Below are 22,155 nucleotides of genomic sequence, written 5' to 3'. Positions count from 1 at the left end.
TGTTCAAATCCCACTTCTGACAGTTTTTTAGTGCCTCTCAGGAGCCATGCTGCTCAGCAGTAATAATAAGAATGATGAAATAACAACTTCACACAGTGAAATAACAATTCATAATAAACACTCTCAAATGCAGACCTTCTGGAGCTGAGCAAAGATCAAGGTTAAATAAGAAAACAGCTGGACTTAATAACAAATGAATGAGGGGAACATTTTGTGTTATTGCATTATAATGAGTTACTGCATTATCTTTCAGTTGTTAAATTTCACTTTCTGTAGGCTATGCCTGTTGGCCCATTCACTCCTAACAAGCCTGTATTCTTCTGTCAATGTTGTCGTGGCCGAGTGGTTAAGGCGATGGACTAGAAATCCATTAGGATCTTCCTGCGCAGGTTCAAATCCTGCCGACAACGAAAATGCTTTTTTTTGACCCCTCCGGAGGTTGAAGTTTAGTCGTGTTTCTTATACCAATCGCATCCTCTCAGATCTCCGCAAGTACATAGGGATTAGTTGTCCATTTGGGATAGGACTGCAGGCCATCTGTCCCACTTCACACCTTTACACACCTGGTTATCCAGCCTTCTAGCTCTATAGGCCACAGTAGCATAGGTTACAGGTTTGTAGTCAAGCCACAGATTTCAGGTGAGATCCCATGATACACTCAACAATACAACAACACGATTCTCATGAATAACCATTAAGCCATTTGCTAAGATTTCCCTCATTTTGACATGTGGAAACCTGTTGTCACTCTTACCCTGACGGGAAGCTCCAGACACTTTTTAGGTCCTATCTGAGACATTTTTAAATTCATGTCAAATTGGCCATATTCTGAAGACACTCTTATAGTCTGCAGGGTAATCGAACTGGCCACATCTAAAGTCAAGCCGCAGGTAACAGGTGAGAAACCTTGTTAAACCCTAAAAGAAAAAGAAAAAACTTGATTGCATTGAAAATAACCATTAAGTCATTCAGGTCGCAGACTCCCCTATAGGCATGGTTTGAAACCCCCTCCTGACAACTTTTTAGCGCCTGCATGTCATGCACCTTTGTAAAATCCAGTTGAAAAATAAATGACTTAAGGTAACGTAAATGACACCTAGTTAATATGAGTAGTGAATAACTATCGTATTTTTAATATTCTGCAAAAACAGCTAGTTGATGAGAGGCTGAAAGAGAATTGCAAGAATTGCGCAATTTCACAGGCGGCCCCCAAACTGGCAAATAACAAAAATAATCTCGGAACGCAGAACTCGTCGGACGTTGTCAGTGGATTGTATTGGCGGGAAGAACAAAAATATCGTCTGCAGGGTAATCGAAGTCGCCGCATCTAATGTCAAGTCACAGGTGAGCTGCCTTGTTAAACCCTAAAAATAAATAATAACACAATTGCGTTGAAATGACCCATTAAGCCATTTGTAAGGATTTCCCCCATGTGGACCTGTTGTCACTCTTACCCTGATGGTTGCTGATATTTCCAGACACTTTTTCAGTCTTATCTGAGGAATTGTATCATTTATATCAGAATGGCCATATTCTGATGCCAGTTTAGCGCTCATTCAATGGCGATTTACTACTCTTTCCCATTGAAGGCCATATTGAGGTTAAATCAATGACTGGACTTTTTAATTTATGAAAAACAAATGACTATTGAAAGTGCAAGTCAGTATCGTGCATAGTTGTTCTGGTCTCTGTGGTGATTTTAGAGCGTTGTTCATATTTCTACTTTTACCGCATACACTTTAACCCGATACCCAGTTACTGTGCTGTAGTCAGGATGGCCGAGCGGTCTAAGGCGTTGCGTTCAGGTCGCATTCTCCCATGGAGGCGTGGGTTCAAATCCCACTTCTGACAGTTTTTTAGTGCCTCTCAGGAGTCATGCTGCTCAGCAGTAATAATAAGAATGATGAAATAACAACTTCACACAGTGAAATAACAATTCATAATAAACACTCTCAAATGCAGACCTTCTGGAGCTGAGCAAAGATCAAGGTTAAATAAGAAAACAGCTGGACTTAATAACAAATGAATGAGGGGAACATTTTGTGTTATTGCATTATAATGAGTTACTGCATTATCTTTCAGTTGTTAAATTTCACTTTCTGTAGGCTATGCCTGTTGGCCCATTCACTCCTAACAAGCTTGTTTTCTTCTGTCAACGTTGTCGTGGCCGAGTGGTTAAGGCGATGGACTAGAAATCCTTTAGGATCTTCCTGCGCAGGTTCAAATCCTGCCGACAACAAAAATGCATTTTTTTGACCCCACCGGAGGTTGAAGTTTAGTCGTGTTTCTTATACCAATCGCATCCTCTCAGATCTCCGCAAGTACATAGGGATTAGTTGTCCATTTGGGATAGGACTGCAGGCCATCTGTCCCACTTCACACCTTTACACACCTGGTTATCCAGCCTTCTAGCTCTATAGGCCACAGTAGCATAGGTTACAGGTTTGTAGTCAAGCCACAGATTTCAGGTGAGATCCCATGATACACTCAACAATACAACAACACGATTCTCATGAATAACCATGAAGCCATTTGCTAAGATTTCCCCCATTTTGACATGTGGAAACCTGTTGTCACTCTTACCCTTACGGGAAGCTCCAGACACTTTTTTGGTCCTATCTGAGGCATTTTTAAATTCATGTCAAATTGGCCATATTCTGAAGACACTCTTATAGTCTGCAGGGTAATCGAACTGGCCACATCTAAAGTCAAGCCACAGGTAACAGGTGAGAAACCTTGTTAAACCCTAAAAGAAAAAGAAAAAACTTGATTGCATTGAAAATAACCATTAAGTCATTCAGGTCGCAGACTCCCCTATAGGCATGGTTTGAAACCCCCTCCTGACAATTTTTTAGCGCCTGCATGTCATGCACCTTTGTAAAATCCAGTTGAAAAATAAATGACTTAAGGTAACGTAAATGACAACTAGTTAATATGAGTAGTGAATAACTATCGTATTTTTAATATTCTGCAAAAACAGCTAGTTGATGAGAGGCTGAAAGAGAATTGCAAGAATCGCGCAATTTCACAGGCGGGCCCCAAACAGGCAAATAACAAAAATAATCTCGGAACGCAGAACTCATCGGTCGTTGTCAGTGGATTGTATTGGCGGGAAGAACAAATATATTGTCTGCAGGGTAATCAAAGTCGCCGCATCTAATGTCAAGTCACAGGTGAGCTGCCTTGTTAAACCCTAAAAATAAATAATAACACGATTGCGTTGAAATGACTCATTAAGCCATTTGTAAGGATTTCCCCCATGTGGACCTGTTGTCACTCTTACCCCGATGGTTGCTGATATTTCCAGACACTTTTTCAGTCTTATCTGAGGAATTGTATCATTTATATCAGAATGGCCTTATTCTGATGCCAGTTTAGCGCTCATTCAATGACGATTTACTACTCTTTCCCATTGAAGGCCATATTGAGGTTAAATCAATGACTGGACTTTTTAATTTATAAAAACAAATGACTATTGAAAGTGCAAGTCAGTATCGTGCATAGTTGTTCTGGTCTCTGTGGTGATTTTAGAGCGCTGTTCATATTTCTACTTTTACCACATACACTTTAACCCGATACCCAGTTACTGTGCTGTAGTCAGGATGGCCGAGCGGTCTAAGGCGCTGCGTTCAGGTCGCAGTCTCCCATGGAGGCGTGGGTTCAAATCCCACTTCTGACAGTTTTTTAGTGCCTCTCAGGAGTCATGCTGCTCAGCAGTAATAATAAGAATGATGAAATAACAACTTCACACAGTGAAATAACAATTCATAATAAACACTCTCAAATGCAGACCTTCTGGAGCTGAGCAAAGATCAAGGTTAAATAAGAAAACAGCTGGACTTAATAACAAATGAATGAGGGGAACATTTTGTGTTATTGCATTATAATGAGTTACTGCATTATCTTTCAGTTGTTAAATTTCACTTTCTGTAGGCTATGCCTGTTGGCCCATTCACTCCTAACAAGCTTGTTTTCTTCTGTCAACGTTGTCGTGGCCGAGTGGTTAAGGCGATGGACTAGAAATCCATTAGGATCTTCCTGCGCAGGTTCAAATCCTGCCGACAACGAAAATGCATTTTTTTGACCCCTCCGGAGGTTGAAGTTTAGTCGTGTTTCTTATACCAATCGCATCCTCTCAGATCTCCGCAAGTACATAGGGATTAGTTGTCCATTTGGGATAGGACTGCAGGCCATCTGTCCCACTTCACACCTTTACACACCTGGTTATCCAGCCTTCTAGCTCTATAGGCCACAGTAGCATAGGTTACAGGTTTGTAGTCAAGCCACAGATTTCAGGTGAGATCCCATGATACACTCAACAATACAACAACACGATTCTCATGAATAACCATGAAGCCATTTGCTAAGATTTCCCCCATTTTGACATGTGGAAACCTGTTGTCACTCTTACCCTGACGGGAAGCTCCAGACACTTTTTTGGTCCTATCTGAGGCATTTTTAAATTCATGTCAAATTGGCCATATTCTGAAGACACTCTTAGGCTGCAGGGTAATCGAACTGGCCACATCTAAAGTCAAGCCACAGGTAACAGGTGAGAAACCTTGTTAAACCCTAAAAGAAAAGGAAAACTTGATTGCATTGAAAATAACCATTAAGTCATTCAGGTCGCAGACTCCCCTATAGGCATGGTTTGAAACCCCCTCTTGACAACTTTTTAGCGCCTGCATGTCATGCACCTTTGTAAAATCCAGTTGAAAAATAAATGACTTAAGGTAACGTAAATGACACCTAGTTAATATGAGTAGTGAATAACTATCGTATTTTTAATATTCTGCAAAAACAGCTAGTTGATGAGAGGCTGAAAGAGAATTGCAAGAATTGCGCAATTTCACAGGCGGCCCCCAAACTGGCAAATAACAAAAATAATCTCGGAACGCAGAACTCGTCGGACGTTGTCAGTGGATTGTATTGGCGGGAAGAACAAAAATATCGTCTGCAGGGTAATCGAAGTCGCCGCATCTAATGTCAAGTCACAGGTGAGCTGCCTTGTTAAACCCTAAAAATAAATAATAACACAATTGCGTTGAAATGACCCATTAAGCCATTTGTAAGGATTTCCCCCATGTGGACCTGTTGTCACTCTTACCCTGATGGTTGCTGATATTTCCAGACACTTTTTCAGTCTTATCTGAGGAATTTTATCATTTATATCAGAATGGCCATATTCTGATGCCAGTTTAGCGCTCATTCAATGGCGATTTACTACTCTTTCCCATTGAAGGCCATATTGAGGTTAAATCAATGACTGGACTTTTTAATTTATGAAAAACAAATGACTATTGAAAGTGCAAGTCAGTATCGTGCATAGTTGTTCTGGTCTCTGTGGTGATTTTAGAGCGTTGTTCATATTTCTACTTTTACCGCATACACTTTAACCCGATACCCAGTTACTGTGCTGTAGTCAGGATGGCCGAGCGGTCTAAGGCGCTGCGTTCAGGTCGCAGTCTCCCATGGAGGCGTGGGTTCAAGTCCCACTTCTGACAGTTTTTTAGTGCCTCTCAGGAGTCATGCTGCTCAGCAGTAATAATAAGAATGATGAAATAACAATTTCACACAGTGAAATAACAATTCATAATAAACACTCTCAAATGCAGACCTTCTGGAGCTGAGCAAAGATCAAGGTTAAATAAGAAAACAGCTGGACTTAATAACAAATGAATGAGGGGAACATTTTGTGTTATTGCATTATAATGAGTTACTGCATTATCTTTCAGTTGTTAAATTTCACTTTCTGTAGGCTATGCCTGTTGGCCCATTCACTCCTAACAAGCTTGTTTTCTTCTGTCAACGTTGTCGTGGCCGAGTGGTTAAGGCGATGGACTAGAAATCCATTAGGATCTTCCTGCGCAGGTTCAAATCCTGCCGACAACGAAAATGCATTTTTTTGACCCCTCCGGAGGTTGAAGTTTAGTCGTGTTTCTTATACCAATCGCATCCTCTCAGATCTCCGCAAGTACATAGGGATTAGTTGTCCATTTGGGATAGGACTGCAGGCCATCTGTCCCACTTCACACCTTTACACACCTGGTTATCCAGCCTTCTAGCTCTATAGGCCACAGTAGCATAGGTTACAGGTTTGTAGTCAAGCCACAGATTTCAGGTGAGATCCCATGATACACTCAACAATACAACAACACGATTCTCATGAATAACCATGAAGCCATTTGCTAAGATTTCCCCCATTTTGACATGTGGAAACCTGTTGTCACTCTTACCCTGACGGGAAGCTCCAGACACTTTTTTGGTCCTATCTGAGGCATTTTTAAATTCATGTCAAATTGGCCATATTCTGAAGACACTCTTAGGCTGCAGGGTAATCGAACTGGCCACATCTAAAGTCAAGCCACAGGTAACAGGTGAGAAACCTTGTTAAACCCTAAAAGAAAAAGGAAAACTTGATTGCATTGAAAATAACCATTAAGTCATTCAGGTCGCAGACTCCCCTATAGGCATGGTTTGAAACCCCCTCCTGACAACTTTTTAGCGCCTGCATGTCATGCACCTTTGTAAAATCCAGTTGAAAAATAAATGACTTAAGGTAACGTAAATGACACCTAGTTAATATGAGTAGTGAATAACTATCGTATTTTTAATATTCTGCAAAAACAGCTAGTTGATGAGAGGCTGAAAGAGAATTGCAAGAATTGCGCAATTTCACAGGCGGCCCCCAAACTGGCAAATAACAAAAATAATCTCGGAACGCAGAACTCGTCGGACGTTGTCAGTGGATTGTATTGGCGGGAAGAACAAAAATATCGTCTGCAGGGTAATCGAAGTCGCCGCATCTAATGTCAAGTCACAGGTGAGCTGCCTTGTTAAACCCTAAAAATAAATAATAACACAATTGCATTGAAATGACCCATTAAGCCATTTGTAAGGATTTCCCCCATGTGGACCTGTTGTCACTCTTACCCTGATGGTTGCTGATATTTCCAGACACTTTTTCAGTCTTATCTGAGGAATTTTATCATTTATATCAGAATGGCCATATTCTGATGCCAGTTTAGCGCTCATTCAATGGCGATTTACTACTCTTTCCCATTGAAGGCCATATTGAGGTTAAATCAATGACTGGACTTTTTAATTTATGAAAAACAAATGACTATTGAAAGTGCAAGTCAGTATCGTGCATAGTTGTTCTGGTCTCTGTGGTGATTTTAGAGCGTTGTTCATATTTCTACTTTTACCGCATACACTTTAACCCGATACCCAGTTACTATGCTGTAGTCAGGATGGCCGAGCGGTCTAAGGCGCTGCGTTCAGGTCGCAGTCTCCCATGGAGGCGTGGGTTCAAATCCCACTTCTGACAGTTTTTTAGTGCCTCTCAGGAGTCATGCTGCTCAGCAGTAATAATAAGAATGATGAAATAACAACTTCACACAGTGAAATAACAATTCATAATAAACACTCTCAAATGCTATAATGAGTTAATCAGTTGTTAATCAGTTGTTCAATTTCACTCGCTGTAGGCTATGCCTGTTGGCCCATTCACTCCTAACAAGCCTGTTTTTTTCTGTCAAAGTTGTCGTGGCCGAGTGGTTAAGGTGATGGACTAGAAATCCATTAGGATCTTCCTGCGCAGGTTCAAATCCTGCCGACAACGAAAATGCATTTTTTTGACCCCTCCGGAGGTGGAAGTTTAGTCGTGTTTCTTATACCAATCGCATCCTCTCAGATCTCTGCAAGTACATAGGGATTAGTTGTCCATTTGGGATAGGACCGCAGGCCATCTATCCCACTTCACACCTTTACACACCTGGTTATCCAGCCTTCTAGCTCTATAGGCCACAGTAGCATAGGTTACAGGTTTGTAGTCAAGCCACATATTTCAGGTGAGATCCCATGATACACTCAACAATACAACAACACGATTCTCATGAATAACCATTAAGCCATTTGCTAAGATTTCCCCCATTTTGACATGTGGAAACCTGTTGTCACTCTTACCCTGACGGGAAGCTCCAGACACTTTTTTGGTCCTATCTGAGGCATTTTTAAATTCATGTCAAATTGGCCATATTCTGAAGACACTCTTATAGTCTGCAGGGTAATTGAACTGGTCACATCTAAAGTCAAGCCACAGGTAACAGGTGAGAAACCTTGTTAAACCCTAAAAGAAAAAGAAAAAACTTGATTGCATTGAAAATAACCATTAAGTCATTCAGGTCGCAGACTCCCCTATAGGCATGGTTTGAAACCCCCTCCTGACAACTTTTTAGCGCCTGCATGTCATGCACCTTTGTAAAATCCAGTTGAAAAATAAATGACTTAAGGTAACGTAAATGACACCTAGTTAATATGAGTAGTGAATAACTATCGTATTTTTAATATTCTGCAAAAACAGCTAGTTGATGAGAGGCTGAAAGAGAATTGCAAGAATCGCGCAATTTCACAGGCGGGCCCCAAACAGGCAAATAACAAAAATAATCTCGGAACGCAGAACTCGTCGGTCGTTGTCAGTGGATTGTATTGGCGGGAAGAACAAAAATATCGTCTGCAGGGTAATCGAAGTCGCCGCATCTAATGTCAAGTCACAGGTGAGCTGCCTTGTTAAACCCTAAAAATAAATAATAACACGATTGCTTTGAAATGACCCATTAAGCCATTTGTAAGGATTTCCCCATGTGAACCTGTTGTCACTCTTACCCTGATGGTTGCTGATATTTCCAGACACTTTTTCAGTCTTATCTGAGGAATTTTATCATTTATATCAGAATGGCCATATTCTGATGCCAGTTTAGCGCTCATTCAATGGCGATTTACTACTCTTTCCCATTGAAGGCCATATTGAGGTTAAATCAATGACTGGACTTTTTAATTTATAAAAACAAATGACTATTGAAAGTGCAAGTCAGTATCGTGCATAGTTGTTCTGGTCTCTGTGGTGATTTTAGAGCGTTGTTCATATTTCTACTTTTACCGCATACACTTTAACCCGATACCCAGTTACTGTGCTGTAGTCAGGATGGCCGAGCGGTCTAAGGCGCTGCGTTCAGGTCGCAGTCTCCCATGGAGGCGTGTGTTCAAATCCCACTTCTGACAGTTTTTTAGTGCCTCTCAGGAGCCATGCTGCTCAGCAGTAATAATAAGAATGATGAAATAACAACTTCACACAGTGAAATAACAATTCATAATAAACACTCTCAAATGCAGACCTTCTGGAGCTGAGCAAAGATCAAGGTTAAATAAGAAAACAGCTGGACTTAATAACAAATGAATGAGGGGAACATTTTGTGTTATTGCATTATAATGAGTTACTGCATTATCTTTCAGTTGTTAAATTTCACTTTCTGTAGGCTATGCCTGTTGGCCCATTCACTCCTAACAAGCCTGTATTCTTCTGTCAATGTTGTCGTGGCCGAGTGGTTAAGGCGATGGACTAGAAATCCATTAGGATCTTCCTGCGCAGGTTCAAATCCTGCCGACAATGAAAATGCTTTTTTTTGACCCCTCCGGAGGTTGAAGTTTAGTCGTGTTTCTTATACCAATCGCATCCTCTCAGATCTCCGCAAGTACATAGGGATTAGTTGTCCATTTGGGATAGGACTGCAGGCCATCTGTCCCACTTCACACCTTTACACACCTGGTTATCCAGCCTTCTAGCTCTATAGGCCACAGTAGCATAGGTTACAGGTTTGTAGTCAAGCCACAGATTTCAGGTGAGATCCCATGATACACTCAACAATACAACAACACGATTCTCATGAATAACCATTAAGCCATTTGCTAAGATTTCCCTCATTTTGACATGTGGAAACCTGTTGTCACTCTTACCCTGACGGGAAGCTCCAGACACTTTTTAGGTCCTATCTGAGACATTTTTAAATTCATGTCAAATTGGCCATATTCTGAAGACACTCTTATAGTCTGCAGGGTAATCGAACTGGCCACATCTAAAGTCAAGCCGCAGGTAACAGGTGAGAAACCTTGTTAAACCCTAAAAGAAAAAGAAAAAACTTGATTGCATTGAAAATAACCATTAAGTCATTCAGGTCGCAGACTCCCCTATAGGCATGGTTTGAAACCCCCTCCTGACAACTTTTTAGCGCCTGCATGTCATGCACCTTTGTAAAATCCAGTTGAAAAATAAATGACTTAAGGTAACGTAAATGACACCTAGTTAATATGAGTAGTGAATAACTATTGTATTTTTAATATTCTGCAAAAACAGCTAGTTGATGAGAGGCTGAAAGAGAATTGCAAGAATTGCGCAATTTCACAGGCGGCCCCCAAACTGGCAAATAACAAAAATAATCTCGGAACGCAGAACTCGTCGGACGTTGTCAGTGGATTGTATTGGCGGGAAGAACAAAAATATCGTCTGCAGGGTAATCGAAGTCGCCGCATCTAATGTCAAGTCACAGGTGAGCTGCCTTGTTAAACCCTAAAAATAAATAATAACACAATTGCGTTGAAATGACCCATTAAGCCATTTGTAAGGATTTCCCCCATGTGGACCTGTTGTCACTCTTACCCTGATGGTTGCTGATATTTCCAGACACTTTTTCAGTCTTATCTGAGGAATTGTATCATTTATATCAGAATGGCCATATTCTGATGCCAGTTTAGCGCTCATTCAATGGCGATTTACTACTCTTTCCCATTGAAGGCCATATTGAGGTTAAATCAATGACTGGACTTTTTAATTTATGAAAAACAAATGACTATTGAAAGTGCAAGTCAGTATCGTGCATAGTTGTTCTGGTCTCTGTGGTGATTTTAGAGCGTTGTTCATATTTCTACTTTTACCGCATACACTTTAACCCGATACCCAGTTACTGTGCTGTAGTCAGGATGGCCGAGCGGTCTAAGGCGCTGCGTTCAGGTCGCATTCTCCCATGGAGGCGTGGGTTCAAATCCCACTTCTGACAGTTTTTTAGTGCCTCTCAGGAGTCATGCTGCTCAGCAGTAATAATAAGAATGATGAAATAACAACTTCACACAGTGAAATAACAATTCATAATAAACACTCTCAAATGCAGACCTTCTGGAGCTGAGCAAAGATCAAGGTTAAATAAGAAAACAGCTGGACTTAATAACAAATGAATGAGGGGAACATTTTGTGTTATTGCATTATAATGAGTTATTGTTGTTAAATTTCACTTTCTGTAGGCTATGCCTGTTGGCCCATTCACTCCTAACAAGCCTGTATTCTTCTGTCAATGTTGTCGTGGCCGAGTGGTTAAGGCGATGGACTAGAAATCCATTAGGATCTTCCTGCGCAGGTTCAAATCCTGCCGACAACGAAAATGCTTTTTTTTGACCCCTCCGGAGGTTGAAGTTTAGTCGTGTTTCTTATACCAATCGCATCCTCTCAGATCTCCGCAAGTACATAGGGATTAGTTGTCCATTTGGGATAGGACTGCAGGCCATCTATCCCACTTCACACCTTTACACACCTGGTTATCCAGCCTTCTAGCTCTATAGGCCACAGTAGCATAGGTTACAGGTTTGTAGTCAAGCCACAGATTTCAGGTGAGATCCCATGATACACTCAACAATACAACAACACGATTCTCATGAATAACCATGAAGCCATTTGCTAAGATTTCCCCCATTTTGACATGTGGAAACCTGTTGTCACTCTTACCCTGACGGGAAGCTCCGGACACTTTTTTGGTCCTATCTGAGGCATTTTTAAATTCATGTCAAATTGGCCATATTCTGAAGACACTCTTAGGCTGCAGGGTAATCGAACTGGCCACATCTAAAGTCAAGCCACAGGTAACAGGTGAAAAACCTTGTTAAACCCTAAAAGAAAAAGAAAAAACTTGATTGCATTGAAAATAACCATTAAGTCATTCAGGTCGCAGACTCCCCTATAGGCATGGTTTGAAACCCCCTCCTGACAATTTTTTAGCGCCTGCATGTCATGCACCTTTGTAAAATCCAGTTTGAAAAATAAATGACTTAAGGTAACGTAAATGACACCTAGTTAATATGAGTAGTGAATAACTATCGTATTTTTAATATTCTGCAAAAACAGCTAGTTGATGAGAGGCTGAAAGAGAATTGCAAGAATCGCGCAATTTCACAGGCGGGCCCCAAACAGGCAAATAACAAAAATAATCTCGGAACGCAGAACTCGTCGGTCGTTGTCAGTGGATTGTATTGGCGGGAAGAACAAGAATATCGTCTGCAGGGTAATCGAAGTCGCCGCATCTAATGTCAAGTCACAGGTGAGCTGCCTTGTTAAACCCTAAAAATAAATAATAACACGATTGCGTTGAAATGACCCATTAAGCCATTTGTAAGGATTTCCCCCATGTGGACCTGTTGTCACTCTTACCCTGATGGTTGCTGATATTTCCAGACACTTTTTCAGTCTTATCTGAGGAATTTTATCATTTCTATCAGAATGGCCATATTCTGATGTCAGTTTAGCGCTCATTCAATGACGATTTACTACTCTTTCCCATTGAAGGCCATATTGAGGTTAAATCAATGACTGGACTTTTTAATTTATAAAAACAAATGACTATTGAAAGTGCAAGTCAGTATCGTGCATAGTTGTTCTGGTCTCTGTGGTGATTTTAGAGCGTTGTTCATATTTCTACTTTTACCGCATACACTTTAACCCGATACCCAGTTACTGTGCTGTAGTCAGGATGGCCGAGCGGTCTAAGGCGCTGCGTTCAGGTCGCAGTCTCCCATGGAGGCGTGGGTTCAAATCCCACTTCTGACAGTTTTTTAGTGCCTCTCAGGAGTCATGCTGCTCAGCAGTAATAATAAGAATGATGAAATAACAACTTCACACAGTGAAATAACAATTCATAATAAACACTCTCAAATGCAGACCTTCTGGAGCTGAGCAAAGATCAAGGTTAAATAAGAAAACAGCTGGACTTAATAACAAATGAATGAGGGGAACATTTTGTGTTATTGCATTATAATGAGTTACTGCATTATCTTTCAGTTGTTAAATTTCACTTTCTGTAGGCTATGCCTGTTGGCCCATTCACTCCTAACAAGCCTGTTTTCTTCTGTCAACGGTGTCGTGGCCGAGTGGTTAAGGCGATGGACTAGAAATCCATTAGGATCTTCCTGCGCAGGTTCAAATCCTGCCGACAATGAAATTGCATTTTTTTGACCCCTCCGGAGGTTGAAGTTTAGTCGTGTTTCTTATACCAATCGCATCCTCTCAGATCTCCACAAGTACATAGGGATTAGTTGTCCATTTGGGATAGGACTGCAGGCCATCTATCCCACTTCACACCTTTACACACCTGGTTATCCAGCCTTCTAGCTCTATAGGCCACAGTAGCATAGGTTACAGGTTTGTAGTCAAGCCACAGATTTCAGGAGAGATCCCATGATACACTCAACAATAAAACAACACGATTCTCATGAATAACCATGAAGCCATTTGCTAAGATTTCCCCCATTTTGACATGTGGAAACCTGTTGTCACTCTTACCCTGACGGGAAGCTCCAGACACTTTTTTGGTCCTATCTGAGGCATTTTTAAATTCATGTCAAATTGGCCATATTCTGAAGACACTCTTATAGTCTGCAGGGTAATCGAACTGGCCACATCTAAAGTCAAGCCACAGGTAACAGGTGAGAAACCTTGTTAAACCCTAAAAGAAAAAGAAAAAACTTGATTGCATTGAAAATAACCATTAAGTCATTCAGGTCGCAGACCCTATAGGCATGGTTTGAAACCCCCTCCTGACAACTTTTTAGCGCCTGCATGTCATGCACCTTTGTAAAAATCCAGTTGAAAAATAAAATACTTAAGGTAACGTAAATGACACCTAGTTAATATGAGTAGTGAATAACTATCGTATTTTTAATATTCTGCAAAAACAGCTAGTTGATGAGAGGCTGAAAGAGAATTGCAAGAATCGCGCAATTTCACAGGCGGGCCCCAAACAGGCAAATAACAAAAATAATCTCGGAACGCAGAACTCGTCGGTCGTTGTCAGTGGATTGTATTGGCGGGAAGAACAAGAATATCGTCTGCAGGGTAATCGAAGTCGCCGCATCTAATGTCAAGTCACAGGTGAGCTGCCTTGTTAAACCCTAAAAATAAATAATAACACGATTGCGTTGAAATGACCCATTAAGCCATTTGTAAGGATTTCCCCCATGTGGACCTGTTGTCACTCTTACCCTGATGGTTGCTGATATTTCCAGACACTTTTTCAGTCTTATCTGAGGAATTTTATCATTTCTATCAGAATGGCCATATTCTGATGCCAGTTTAGCGCTCATTCAATGACGATTTACTACTCTTTCCCATTGAAGGCCATATTGAGGTTAAATCAATGACTGGACTTTTTAATTTATAAAAACAAATGACTATTGAAAGTGCAAGTCAGTATCGTGCATAGTTGTTCTGGTCTCTGTGGTGATTTTAGAGCTTTGTTCATACTTCTACTTTTACCGCATACACTTTAAACCGATACCCAGTTACTGTGCTGTAGTCAGGATGGCCGAGCGGTCTAAGGCGCTGCGTTCAGGTCGCAGTCTCCCATGGAGGCGTGGGTTCAAATCCCACTTCTGACAGTTTCTTAGTGCCTCTCAGGAGTCATGCTGCTCAGCAGTAATAATAAGAATGATGAAATAACAACTTCACACAGTGAAATAACAATTCATAATAAACACTCTCAAATGCAGACCTTCTGGAGCTGAGCAAAGATCAAGGTTAAATAAGAAAACAGCTGGACTTAATAACAAATGAATGAGGGGAACATTTTGTGTTATTGCATTATAATGAGTTATTGTTGTTAAATTTCACTTTCTGTAGGCTATGCCTGTTGGCCCATTCACTCCTAACAAGCCTGTATTCTTCTGTCAATGTTGTCGTGGCCGAGTGGTTAAGGCGATGGACTAGAAATCCATTAGGATCTTCCTGCGCAGGTTCAAATCCTGCCGACAACGAAAATGTTTTTTTTTGACCCCTCCGGAGGTTGAAGTTTAGTCGTGTTTCTTATACCAATCGCATCCTCTCAGATCTCCGCAAGTACATAGGGATTAGTTGTCCATTTGGGATAGGACTGCAGGCCATCTATCCCACTTCACACCTTTACACACCTGGTTATCCAGCCTTCTAGCTCTATAGGCCACAGTAGCATAGGTTACAGGTTTGTAGTCAAGCCACAGATTTCAGGTGAGATCCCATGATACACTCAACAATACAACAACACGATTCTCATGAATAACCATGAAGCCATTTGCTAAGATTTCCCCCATTTTGACATGTGGAAACCTGTTGTCACTCTTACCCTGACGGGAAGCTCCGGACACTTTTTTGGTCCTATCTGAGGCATTTTTAAATTCATGTCAAATTGGCCATATTCTGAAGACACTCTTAGGCTGCAGGGTAATCGAACTGGCCACATCTAAAGTCAAGCCACAGGTAACAGGTGAAAAACCTTGTTAAACCCTAAAAGAAAAAGAAAAAACTTGATTGCATTGAAAATAACCATTATGTCATTCAGGTCGCAGACTCCCCTATAGGCATGGTTTGAAACCCCCTCCTGACAATTTTTTAGCGCCTGCATGTCATGCACCTTTGTAAAATCCAGTTTGAAAAATAAATGACTTAAGGTAACGTAAATGACACCTAGTTAATATGAGTAGTGAATAACTATCGTATTTTTAATATTCTGCAAAAACAGCTAGTTGATGAGAGGCTGAAAGAGAATTGCAAGAATCGCGCAATTTCACAGGCGGGCCCCAAACAGGCAAATAACAAAAATAATCTCGGAACGCAGAACTCGTCGGTCGTTGTCAGTGGATTGTATTGGCGGGAAGAACAAGAATATCGTCTGCAGGGTAATCGAAGTCGCCGCATCTAATGTCAAGTCACAGGTGAGCTGCCTTGTTAAACCCTAAAAATAAATAATAACACGATTGCGTTGAAATGACCCATTAAGCCATTTGTAAGGATTTCCCCCATGTGGACCTGTTGTCACTCTTACCCTGATGGTTGCTGATATTTCCAGACACTTTTTCAGTCTTATCTGAGGAATTTTATCATTTCTATCAGAATGGCCATATTCTGATGCCAGTTTAGCGCTCATTCAATGACGATTTACTACTCTTTCCCATTGAAGGCCATATTGAGGTTAAATCAATGACTGGACTTTTTAATTTATAAAAACAAATGACTATTGAAAGTGCAAGTCAGTATCGTGCATAGTTGTTCTGGTCTCTGTGGTGATTTTAGAGCGTTGTTCATATTTCTACTTTTACCGCATACACTTTAACCCGATACCCAGTTACTGTGCTGTAGTCAGGATGGCCGAGCGGTCTAAGGCGCTGCGTTCAGGTCGCAGTCTCCCATGGAGGCGTGGGTTCAAATCCCACTTCTGACAGTTTCTTAGTGCCTCTCAGGAGTCATGCTGCTCAGCAGTAATAATAAGAATGATGAAATAACAACTTCACACAGTGAAATAACAATTCATAATAAACACTCTCAAATGCAGACCTTCTGGAGCTGAGCAAAGATCAAGGTTAAATAAGAAAACAGCTGGACTTAATAACAAATGAATGAGGGGAACATTTTGTGTTATTGCATTATAATGAGTTACTGCATTATCTTTCAGTTGTTAAATTTCACTTTCTGTAGGCTATGCCTGTTGGCCCATTCACTCCTAACAAGCTTGTTTTCTTCTGTCAACGTTGTCGTGGCCGAGTGGTTAAGGCGATGGACTAGAAATCCATTAGGATCTTCCTGCGCAGGTTCAAATCCTGCCGACAACGAAAATGTATTTTTTTGACCCCTCCGGAGGTTGAAGTTTAGTCGTGTTTCTTATACCAATCGCATCCTCTCAGATCTCCGCAAGTACATAGGGATTAGTTGTCCATTTGGGATAGGACTGCAGGCCATCTATCCCACTTCACACCTTTACACACCTGGTTATCCAGCCTTCTAGCTCTATAGGCCACAGTAGCATAGGTTACAGGTTTGTAGTCAAGCCACAGATTTCCGGTGAGATCCCATGATACACTCAACAATACAACAACACGATTCTCATGAATAACCATTAAGCCATTTGCTAAGATTTCCCCCATTTTGACATGTGGAAACCTGTTGTCACTCTTACCCTGACGGGAAGCTCCAGACACTTTTTTGGTCCTATCTGAGGCATTTTTAAATTCATGTCAAATTGGCCATATTCTGAAGACACTCTTATAGTCTGCAGGGTAATCGAACTGGCCACATCTAAAGTCAAGCCACAGGTAACAGGTGAGAAACATTGTTAAACCCTAAAAGAAAAAGAAAACTCGATTGCATTGAAAATAACCATTAAGTCATTCAGGTCGCAGACTCCCCTATAGGCATGGTTTGAAACCCCCTCCTGACAACTTTTTAGCGCCTGCATGTCATGCACCTTTGTAAAATCCAGTTGAAAAATAAATGACTTAAGGTAACGTAAATGACACCTAGTTAATATGAGTAGTGAATAACTAACGTATTTTTAATATTCTGCAAAAACAGCTAGTTGATGAGAGGCTGAAAGAGAATTGCAAGAATCGCGCAATTTCACAGGCGATTCCCAAACAGGCAAATAACAAAAATAATCTCGGAACGCAGAACTCGTCGGTCGTTGTCAGTGGATTGTATTGGCGGGAAGAACAAAAATATCGTCTGCAGGGTAATCGAAGTCGCCGCATCTAATGTCAAGTCACAGGTGAGCTGCCTTGTTAAACCCTAAAAATAAATAATAACACGATTGCGTTGAAATGACCCATTAAGCCATTTGTAAGGATTTCCCCCATGTGGACCTGTTGTCACTCTTACCCTGATGGTTGCTGATATTTCCAGACACTTTTTCAGTCTTATCTGAGGAATTTTATCATTTATATCAGAATGGCCATATTCTGATGCCAGTTTAGCGCTCATTCAATGGCGATTTACTACTCTTTCCCATTGAAGGCCATATTGAGGTTAACCTGTCTACGATATTGGTTCCCAATTGGGAATCAACCCTCCCACGTTCAGCTGAAACGGTGGCGCATGGAACGCAAAAATATTCTTACAAATATTTAACCTCCACACATTAACAAGTCTAAGTCCATAGCTCAAATGAAAGATAAACACCTTGTTCATCTAGCCAGCAAGTCAGATTTCTAAAATGTTTTACGGTGAAAACATAGCACATATATATGTAAAACCACCACCAGACACAGCTCATTTGAATAGCCAAAACATGCAATCAACAAATGCAGGATTAAAAAATAAATCGTTCACTAACCTTTTGAAAATCTTCATCAGATGACAGTAATATGACATGTTACACAGTACATTTTTTTTTTCAATAATATGCCATTTATATCCATAAATGTCCATTTACAGTGAGTTCACGTTCAGAAATTACTCAAAAATGCCCGCAGGAAATCTAGGTAGCGCGGCAAGGTAACGTAAATAGACATCATAAACTTTGACTAAATATACATGTTCTACATATAGTTAGAAAGATACACTGCTTCTTTATGCAACCGCTTTGTTAGATTTACTTTTAACGTTACAGAAATCGCACACTATTCAATATGCTGAGACGGCGCTCAGTTCCAAGCTACATTTCTACGTAATGTTGGAGTCAACAGAAACACAGATTTAAGCATAAATATTCCCTTACCTTCGATGGTCTTCGTTCAGAATGTTCTGGAAGGCTTCAGACTTACCCAATACATCGTTTGGTTTCAAGTCTTGCGTCTTTGTATTAGCGCTTAAAACGGGAACGTTTTTTATCCAAAAATGAAAAATGAAATAGCGCCCCTAGAGATCTAACAGGCTAATAACATCAGCTGAAATGCACCCAAAACGTCCTCTGGTCCGGAAAAGTTGCGCATCAAAACTTCAAAATTACATATTATATGTCGACTAAACAGGTCAAACTAAGTGCAGAAGCAAGCTTTATGATGTTTTAGACACACAAAACAAACTTCAATTCAATCGGCCATCGTCTGCCCCTCTCTTGAGTGCTGGAACAAAGGAATGGCTGGGACCAATTCGCGCCCCTACGCACAGCCTATTTTCTCGTGGCACGCACTAATTTCACTCCCATAGGGTCAATTCTTGCGGGATTTGAACGATTCAAAGCTCTACTGAAAGAGGACATCTAGCGGAAGAGATAGAATGTCTCCCCAGAATCATAACTGGTTGGGAAGGGTGGGGGCCATGACGTCAAAGTTGCTCCAACTTTCATGGCCACAAAAACTAGTTTGGAAGAATGCCTGCCCTGTGAGTTCTGCTATACTTACAGACATAATTCCAACGGTTTTAGAATCTTTAGAGTGTTTTCTATCCAATAATAATTTTTATTTGCATATATTAGCAATTGTTGACAGATTTTTTTTTCAGTTTACTAGGGGTACCCAATCTCTCCAAAGGGGGCATATGTCTGCCATATCCTAAACAGGTTTTAAATCAATGACTGGACTTTTTAATTTGTAAAAACAAATGACTATTGAAAGTGCAAGTCAGTATCGTGCATAGTTGTTCTGGTCTCTGTGGTGATTTTAGAGCGTTGTTCATATTTCTACTTTTAACGCATACACTTTAACCCGATACCCAGTTACTGTGCTGCAGTCAGGATGGCCGAGCGGTCTAAGGCGCTGCGTTCAGGTCGCAGTCTCCCATGGAGGCATGGGTTCAAATCCCACTTCTGACAGTTTTTTAGTTCACACAGTGAAATAACAATTCATAATAAACACTCTCAAATGCAGACCCTATCTGAGGCATTTTTAAATTCATGTCAAATTGGCCATATTCTGAAGACACTCTTATAGGCTGCAGGGTAATCGAACTGGCCACATCTAAAGTCAAGCCACAGGTAACAGGTGAAAAACCTTGTTAAACCCTAAAAGAAAAAGAAAAAACTTGATTGCATTGAAAATAACCATTAAGTCATTCAGGTCGCAGACTCCCCTATAGGCATGGTTTGAAACCCCCTCCTGACAATTTTTTAGCGCCTGCATGTCATGCACCTTTGTAAAATCCAGTTTGAAAAATAAATGACTTAAGGTAACGTAAATGACACCTAGTTAATATGAGTAGTGAATAACTATCGTATTTTTAATATTCTGCAAAAACAGCTAGTTGATGAGAGGCTGAAAGAGAATTGCAAGAATCGCGCAATTTCACAGGCGGGCCCCAAACAGGCAAATAACAAAAATAATCTCGGAACGCAGAACTCGTCGGTCGTTGTCAGTGGATTGTATTGGCGGGAAGAACAAGAATATCGTCTGCAGGGTAATCGAAGTCGCCGCATCTAATGTCAAGTCACAGGTGAGCTGCCTTGTTAAACCCTAAAAATAAATAATAACACGATTGCGTTGAAATGACCCATTAAGCCATTTGTAAGGATTTCCCCCATGTGGACCTGTTGTCACTCTTACCCTGATGGTTGCTGATATTTCCAGACACTTTTTCAGTCTTATCTGAGGAATTTTATCATTTCTATCAGAATGGCCATATTCTGATGCCAGTTTAGCGCTCATTCAATGACGATTTACTACTCTTTCCCATTGAAGGCCATATTGAGGTTAAATCAATGACTGGACTTTTTAATTTATAAAAACAAATGACTATTGAAAGTGCAAGTCAGTATCGTGCATAGTTGTTCTGGTCTCTGTGGTGATTTTAGAGCGTTGTTCATATTTCTACTTTTACCGCATACACTTTAACCCGATACCCAGTTACTGTGCTGTAGTCAGGATGGCCGAGCGGTCTAAGGCGCTGCGTTCAGGTCGCAGTCTCCCATGGAGGCGTGGGTTCAAATCCCACTTCTGACAGTTTCTTAGTGCCTCTCAGGAGTCATGCTGCTCAGCAGTAATAATAAGAATGATGAAATAACAACTTCACACAGTGAAATAACAATTCATAATAAACACTCTCAAATGCAGACCTTCTGGAGCTGAGCAAAGATCAAGGTTAAATAAGAAAACAGCTGGACTTAATAACAAATGAATGAGGGGAACATTTTGTGTTATTGCATTATAATGAGTTACTGCATTATCTTTCAGTTGTTAAATTTCACTTTCTGTAGGCTATGCCTGTTGGCCCATTCACTCCTAACAAGCTTGTTTTCTTCTGTCAACGTTGTCGTGGCCGAGTGGTTAAGGCGATGGACTAGAAATCCATTAGGATCTTCCTGCGCAGGTTCAAATCCTGCCGACAACGAAAATGTATTTTTTTGACCCCTCCGGAGGTTGAAGTTTAGTCGTGTTTCTTATACCAATCGCATCCTCTCAGATCTCCGCAAGTACATAGGGATTAGTTGTCCATTTGGGATAGGACTGCAGGCCATCTATCCCACTTCACACCTTTACACACCTGGTTATCCAGCCTTCTAGCTCTATAGGCCACAGTAGCATAGGTTACAGGTTTGTAGTCAAGCCACAGATTTCCGGTGAGATCCCATGATACACTCAACAATACAACAACACGATTCTCATGAATAACCATTAAGCCATTTGCTAAGATTTCCCCCATTTTGACATGTGGAAACCTGTTGTCACTCTTACCCTGACGGGAAGCTCCAGACACTTTTTTGGTCCTATCTGAGGCATTTTTAAATTCATGTCAAATTGGCCATATTCTGAAGACACTCTTATAGTCTGCAGGGTAATCGAACTGGCCACATCTAAAGTCAAGCCACAGGTAACAGGTGAGAAACCTTGTTAAACCCTAAAAGAAAAAGAAAAAACTCGATTGCATTGAAAATAACCATTAAGTCATTCAGGTCGCAGACTCCCCTATAGGCATGGTTTGAAACCCCCTCCTGACAACTTTTTAGCGCCTGCATGTCATGCACCTTTGTAAAATCCAGTTGAAAAATAAATGACTTAAGGTAACGTAAATGACACCTAGTTAATATGAGTAGTGAATAACTATCGTATTTGTAATATTCTGCAAAAACAGCTAGTTGATGAGAGGCTGAAAGAGAATTGCAAGAATCGCGCAATTTCACAGGCGGGCCCCAAACAGGCAAATAACAAAAATAATCTCGGAACGCAGAACTCGTCGGTCGTTGTCAGTGGATTGTATTGGCGGGAAGAACAAAAATATCGTCTGCAGGGTAATCAAAGTCGCCGCATCTAATGTCAAATCACAGGTGAGCTGCCTTGTTAAACCCTGAAAATAAATAATAACACGATTGCGTTGAAATGACTCAT

At 40.8% G+C, this 22,155-nt stretch overlaps 14 non-coding genes across 14 annotated transcripts; all 14 read left to right on the top strand.

The window, feature by feature from the left end:
• Window positions 1-328: 328 nt before the first annotated feature.
• On the top strand, window positions 329-410 carry trnas-aga. Its single transcript has one exon. It is a non-coding gene; the product is annotated as a tRNA-Ser (tRNA).
• Window positions 411-3,596: 3,186 nt separating this feature from the next.
• Window positions 3,597-3,679, top strand: trnal-cag. Its single transcript has one exon. It is a non-coding gene; the product is annotated as a tRNA-Leu (tRNA).
• Window positions 3,680-3,985: 306 nt separating this feature from the next.
• trnas-aga lies at window positions 3,986-4,067 on the top strand. The gene has a single exon. It is a non-coding gene; the product is annotated as a tRNA-Ser (tRNA).
• Window positions 4,068-5,810: 1,743 nt separating this feature from the next.
• trnas-aga lies at window positions 5,811-5,892 on the top strand. The gene has a single exon. It is a non-coding gene; the product is annotated as a tRNA-Ser (tRNA).
• A 1,355-nt stretch (window positions 5,893-7,247) lies between these two features.
• Window positions 7,248-7,330, top strand: trnal-cag. The gene has a single exon. It is a non-coding gene; the product is annotated as a tRNA-Leu (tRNA).
• A 212-nt stretch (window positions 7,331-7,542) lies between these two features.
• Window positions 7,543-7,624, top strand: trnas-aga. Its single transcript has one exon. It is a non-coding gene; the product is annotated as a tRNA-Ser (tRNA).
• A 3,561-nt stretch (window positions 7,625-11,185) lies between these two features.
• trnas-aga lies at window positions 11,186-11,267 on the top strand. The gene has a single exon. It is a non-coding gene; the product is annotated as a tRNA-Ser (tRNA).
• A 1,356-nt stretch (window positions 11,268-12,623) lies between these two features.
• Window positions 12,624-12,706, top strand: trnal-cag. The gene has a single exon. It is a non-coding gene; the product is annotated as a tRNA-Leu (tRNA).
• A 1,743-nt stretch (window positions 12,707-14,449) lies between these two features.
• trnal-cag lies at window positions 14,450-14,532 on the top strand. Its single transcript has one exon. It is a non-coding gene; the product is annotated as a tRNA-Leu (tRNA).
• Window positions 14,533-14,825: 293 nt separating this feature from the next.
• Window positions 14,826-14,907, top strand: trnas-aga. The gene has a single exon. It is a non-coding gene; the product is annotated as a tRNA-Ser (tRNA).
• Window positions 14,908-16,263: 1,356 nt separating this feature from the next.
• On the top strand, window positions 16,264-16,346 carry trnal-cag. Its single transcript has one exon. It is a non-coding gene; the product is annotated as a tRNA-Leu (tRNA).
• Window positions 16,347-16,652: 306 nt separating this feature from the next.
• trnas-aga lies at window positions 16,653-16,734 on the top strand. Its single transcript has one exon. It is a non-coding gene; the product is annotated as a tRNA-Ser (tRNA).
• Window positions 16,735-20,689: 3,955 nt separating this feature from the next.
• On the top strand, window positions 20,690-20,772 carry trnal-cag. The gene has a single exon. It is a non-coding gene; the product is annotated as a tRNA-Leu (tRNA).
• Window positions 20,773-21,078: 306 nt separating this feature from the next.
• On the top strand, window positions 21,079-21,160 carry trnas-aga. The gene has a single exon. It is a non-coding gene; the product is annotated as a tRNA-Ser (tRNA).
• The last annotated feature ends 995 nt before the right edge of the window (window positions 21,161-22,155 follow it).

This window comes from Oncorhynchus mykiss, unplaced genomic scaffold, assembly GCF_013265735.2.
Source record: "Oncorhynchus mykiss isolate Arlee unplaced genomic scaffold, USDA_OmykA_1.1 un_scaffold_582, whole genome shotgun sequence".
NCBI lineage: Eukaryota > Metazoa > Chordata > Actinopteri > Salmoniformes > Salmonidae > Oncorhynchus > Oncorhynchus mykiss.
Note: the sequence above shows the minus strand (reverse complement) of the source record. Positions and strands in the feature narration are given on the sequence as shown.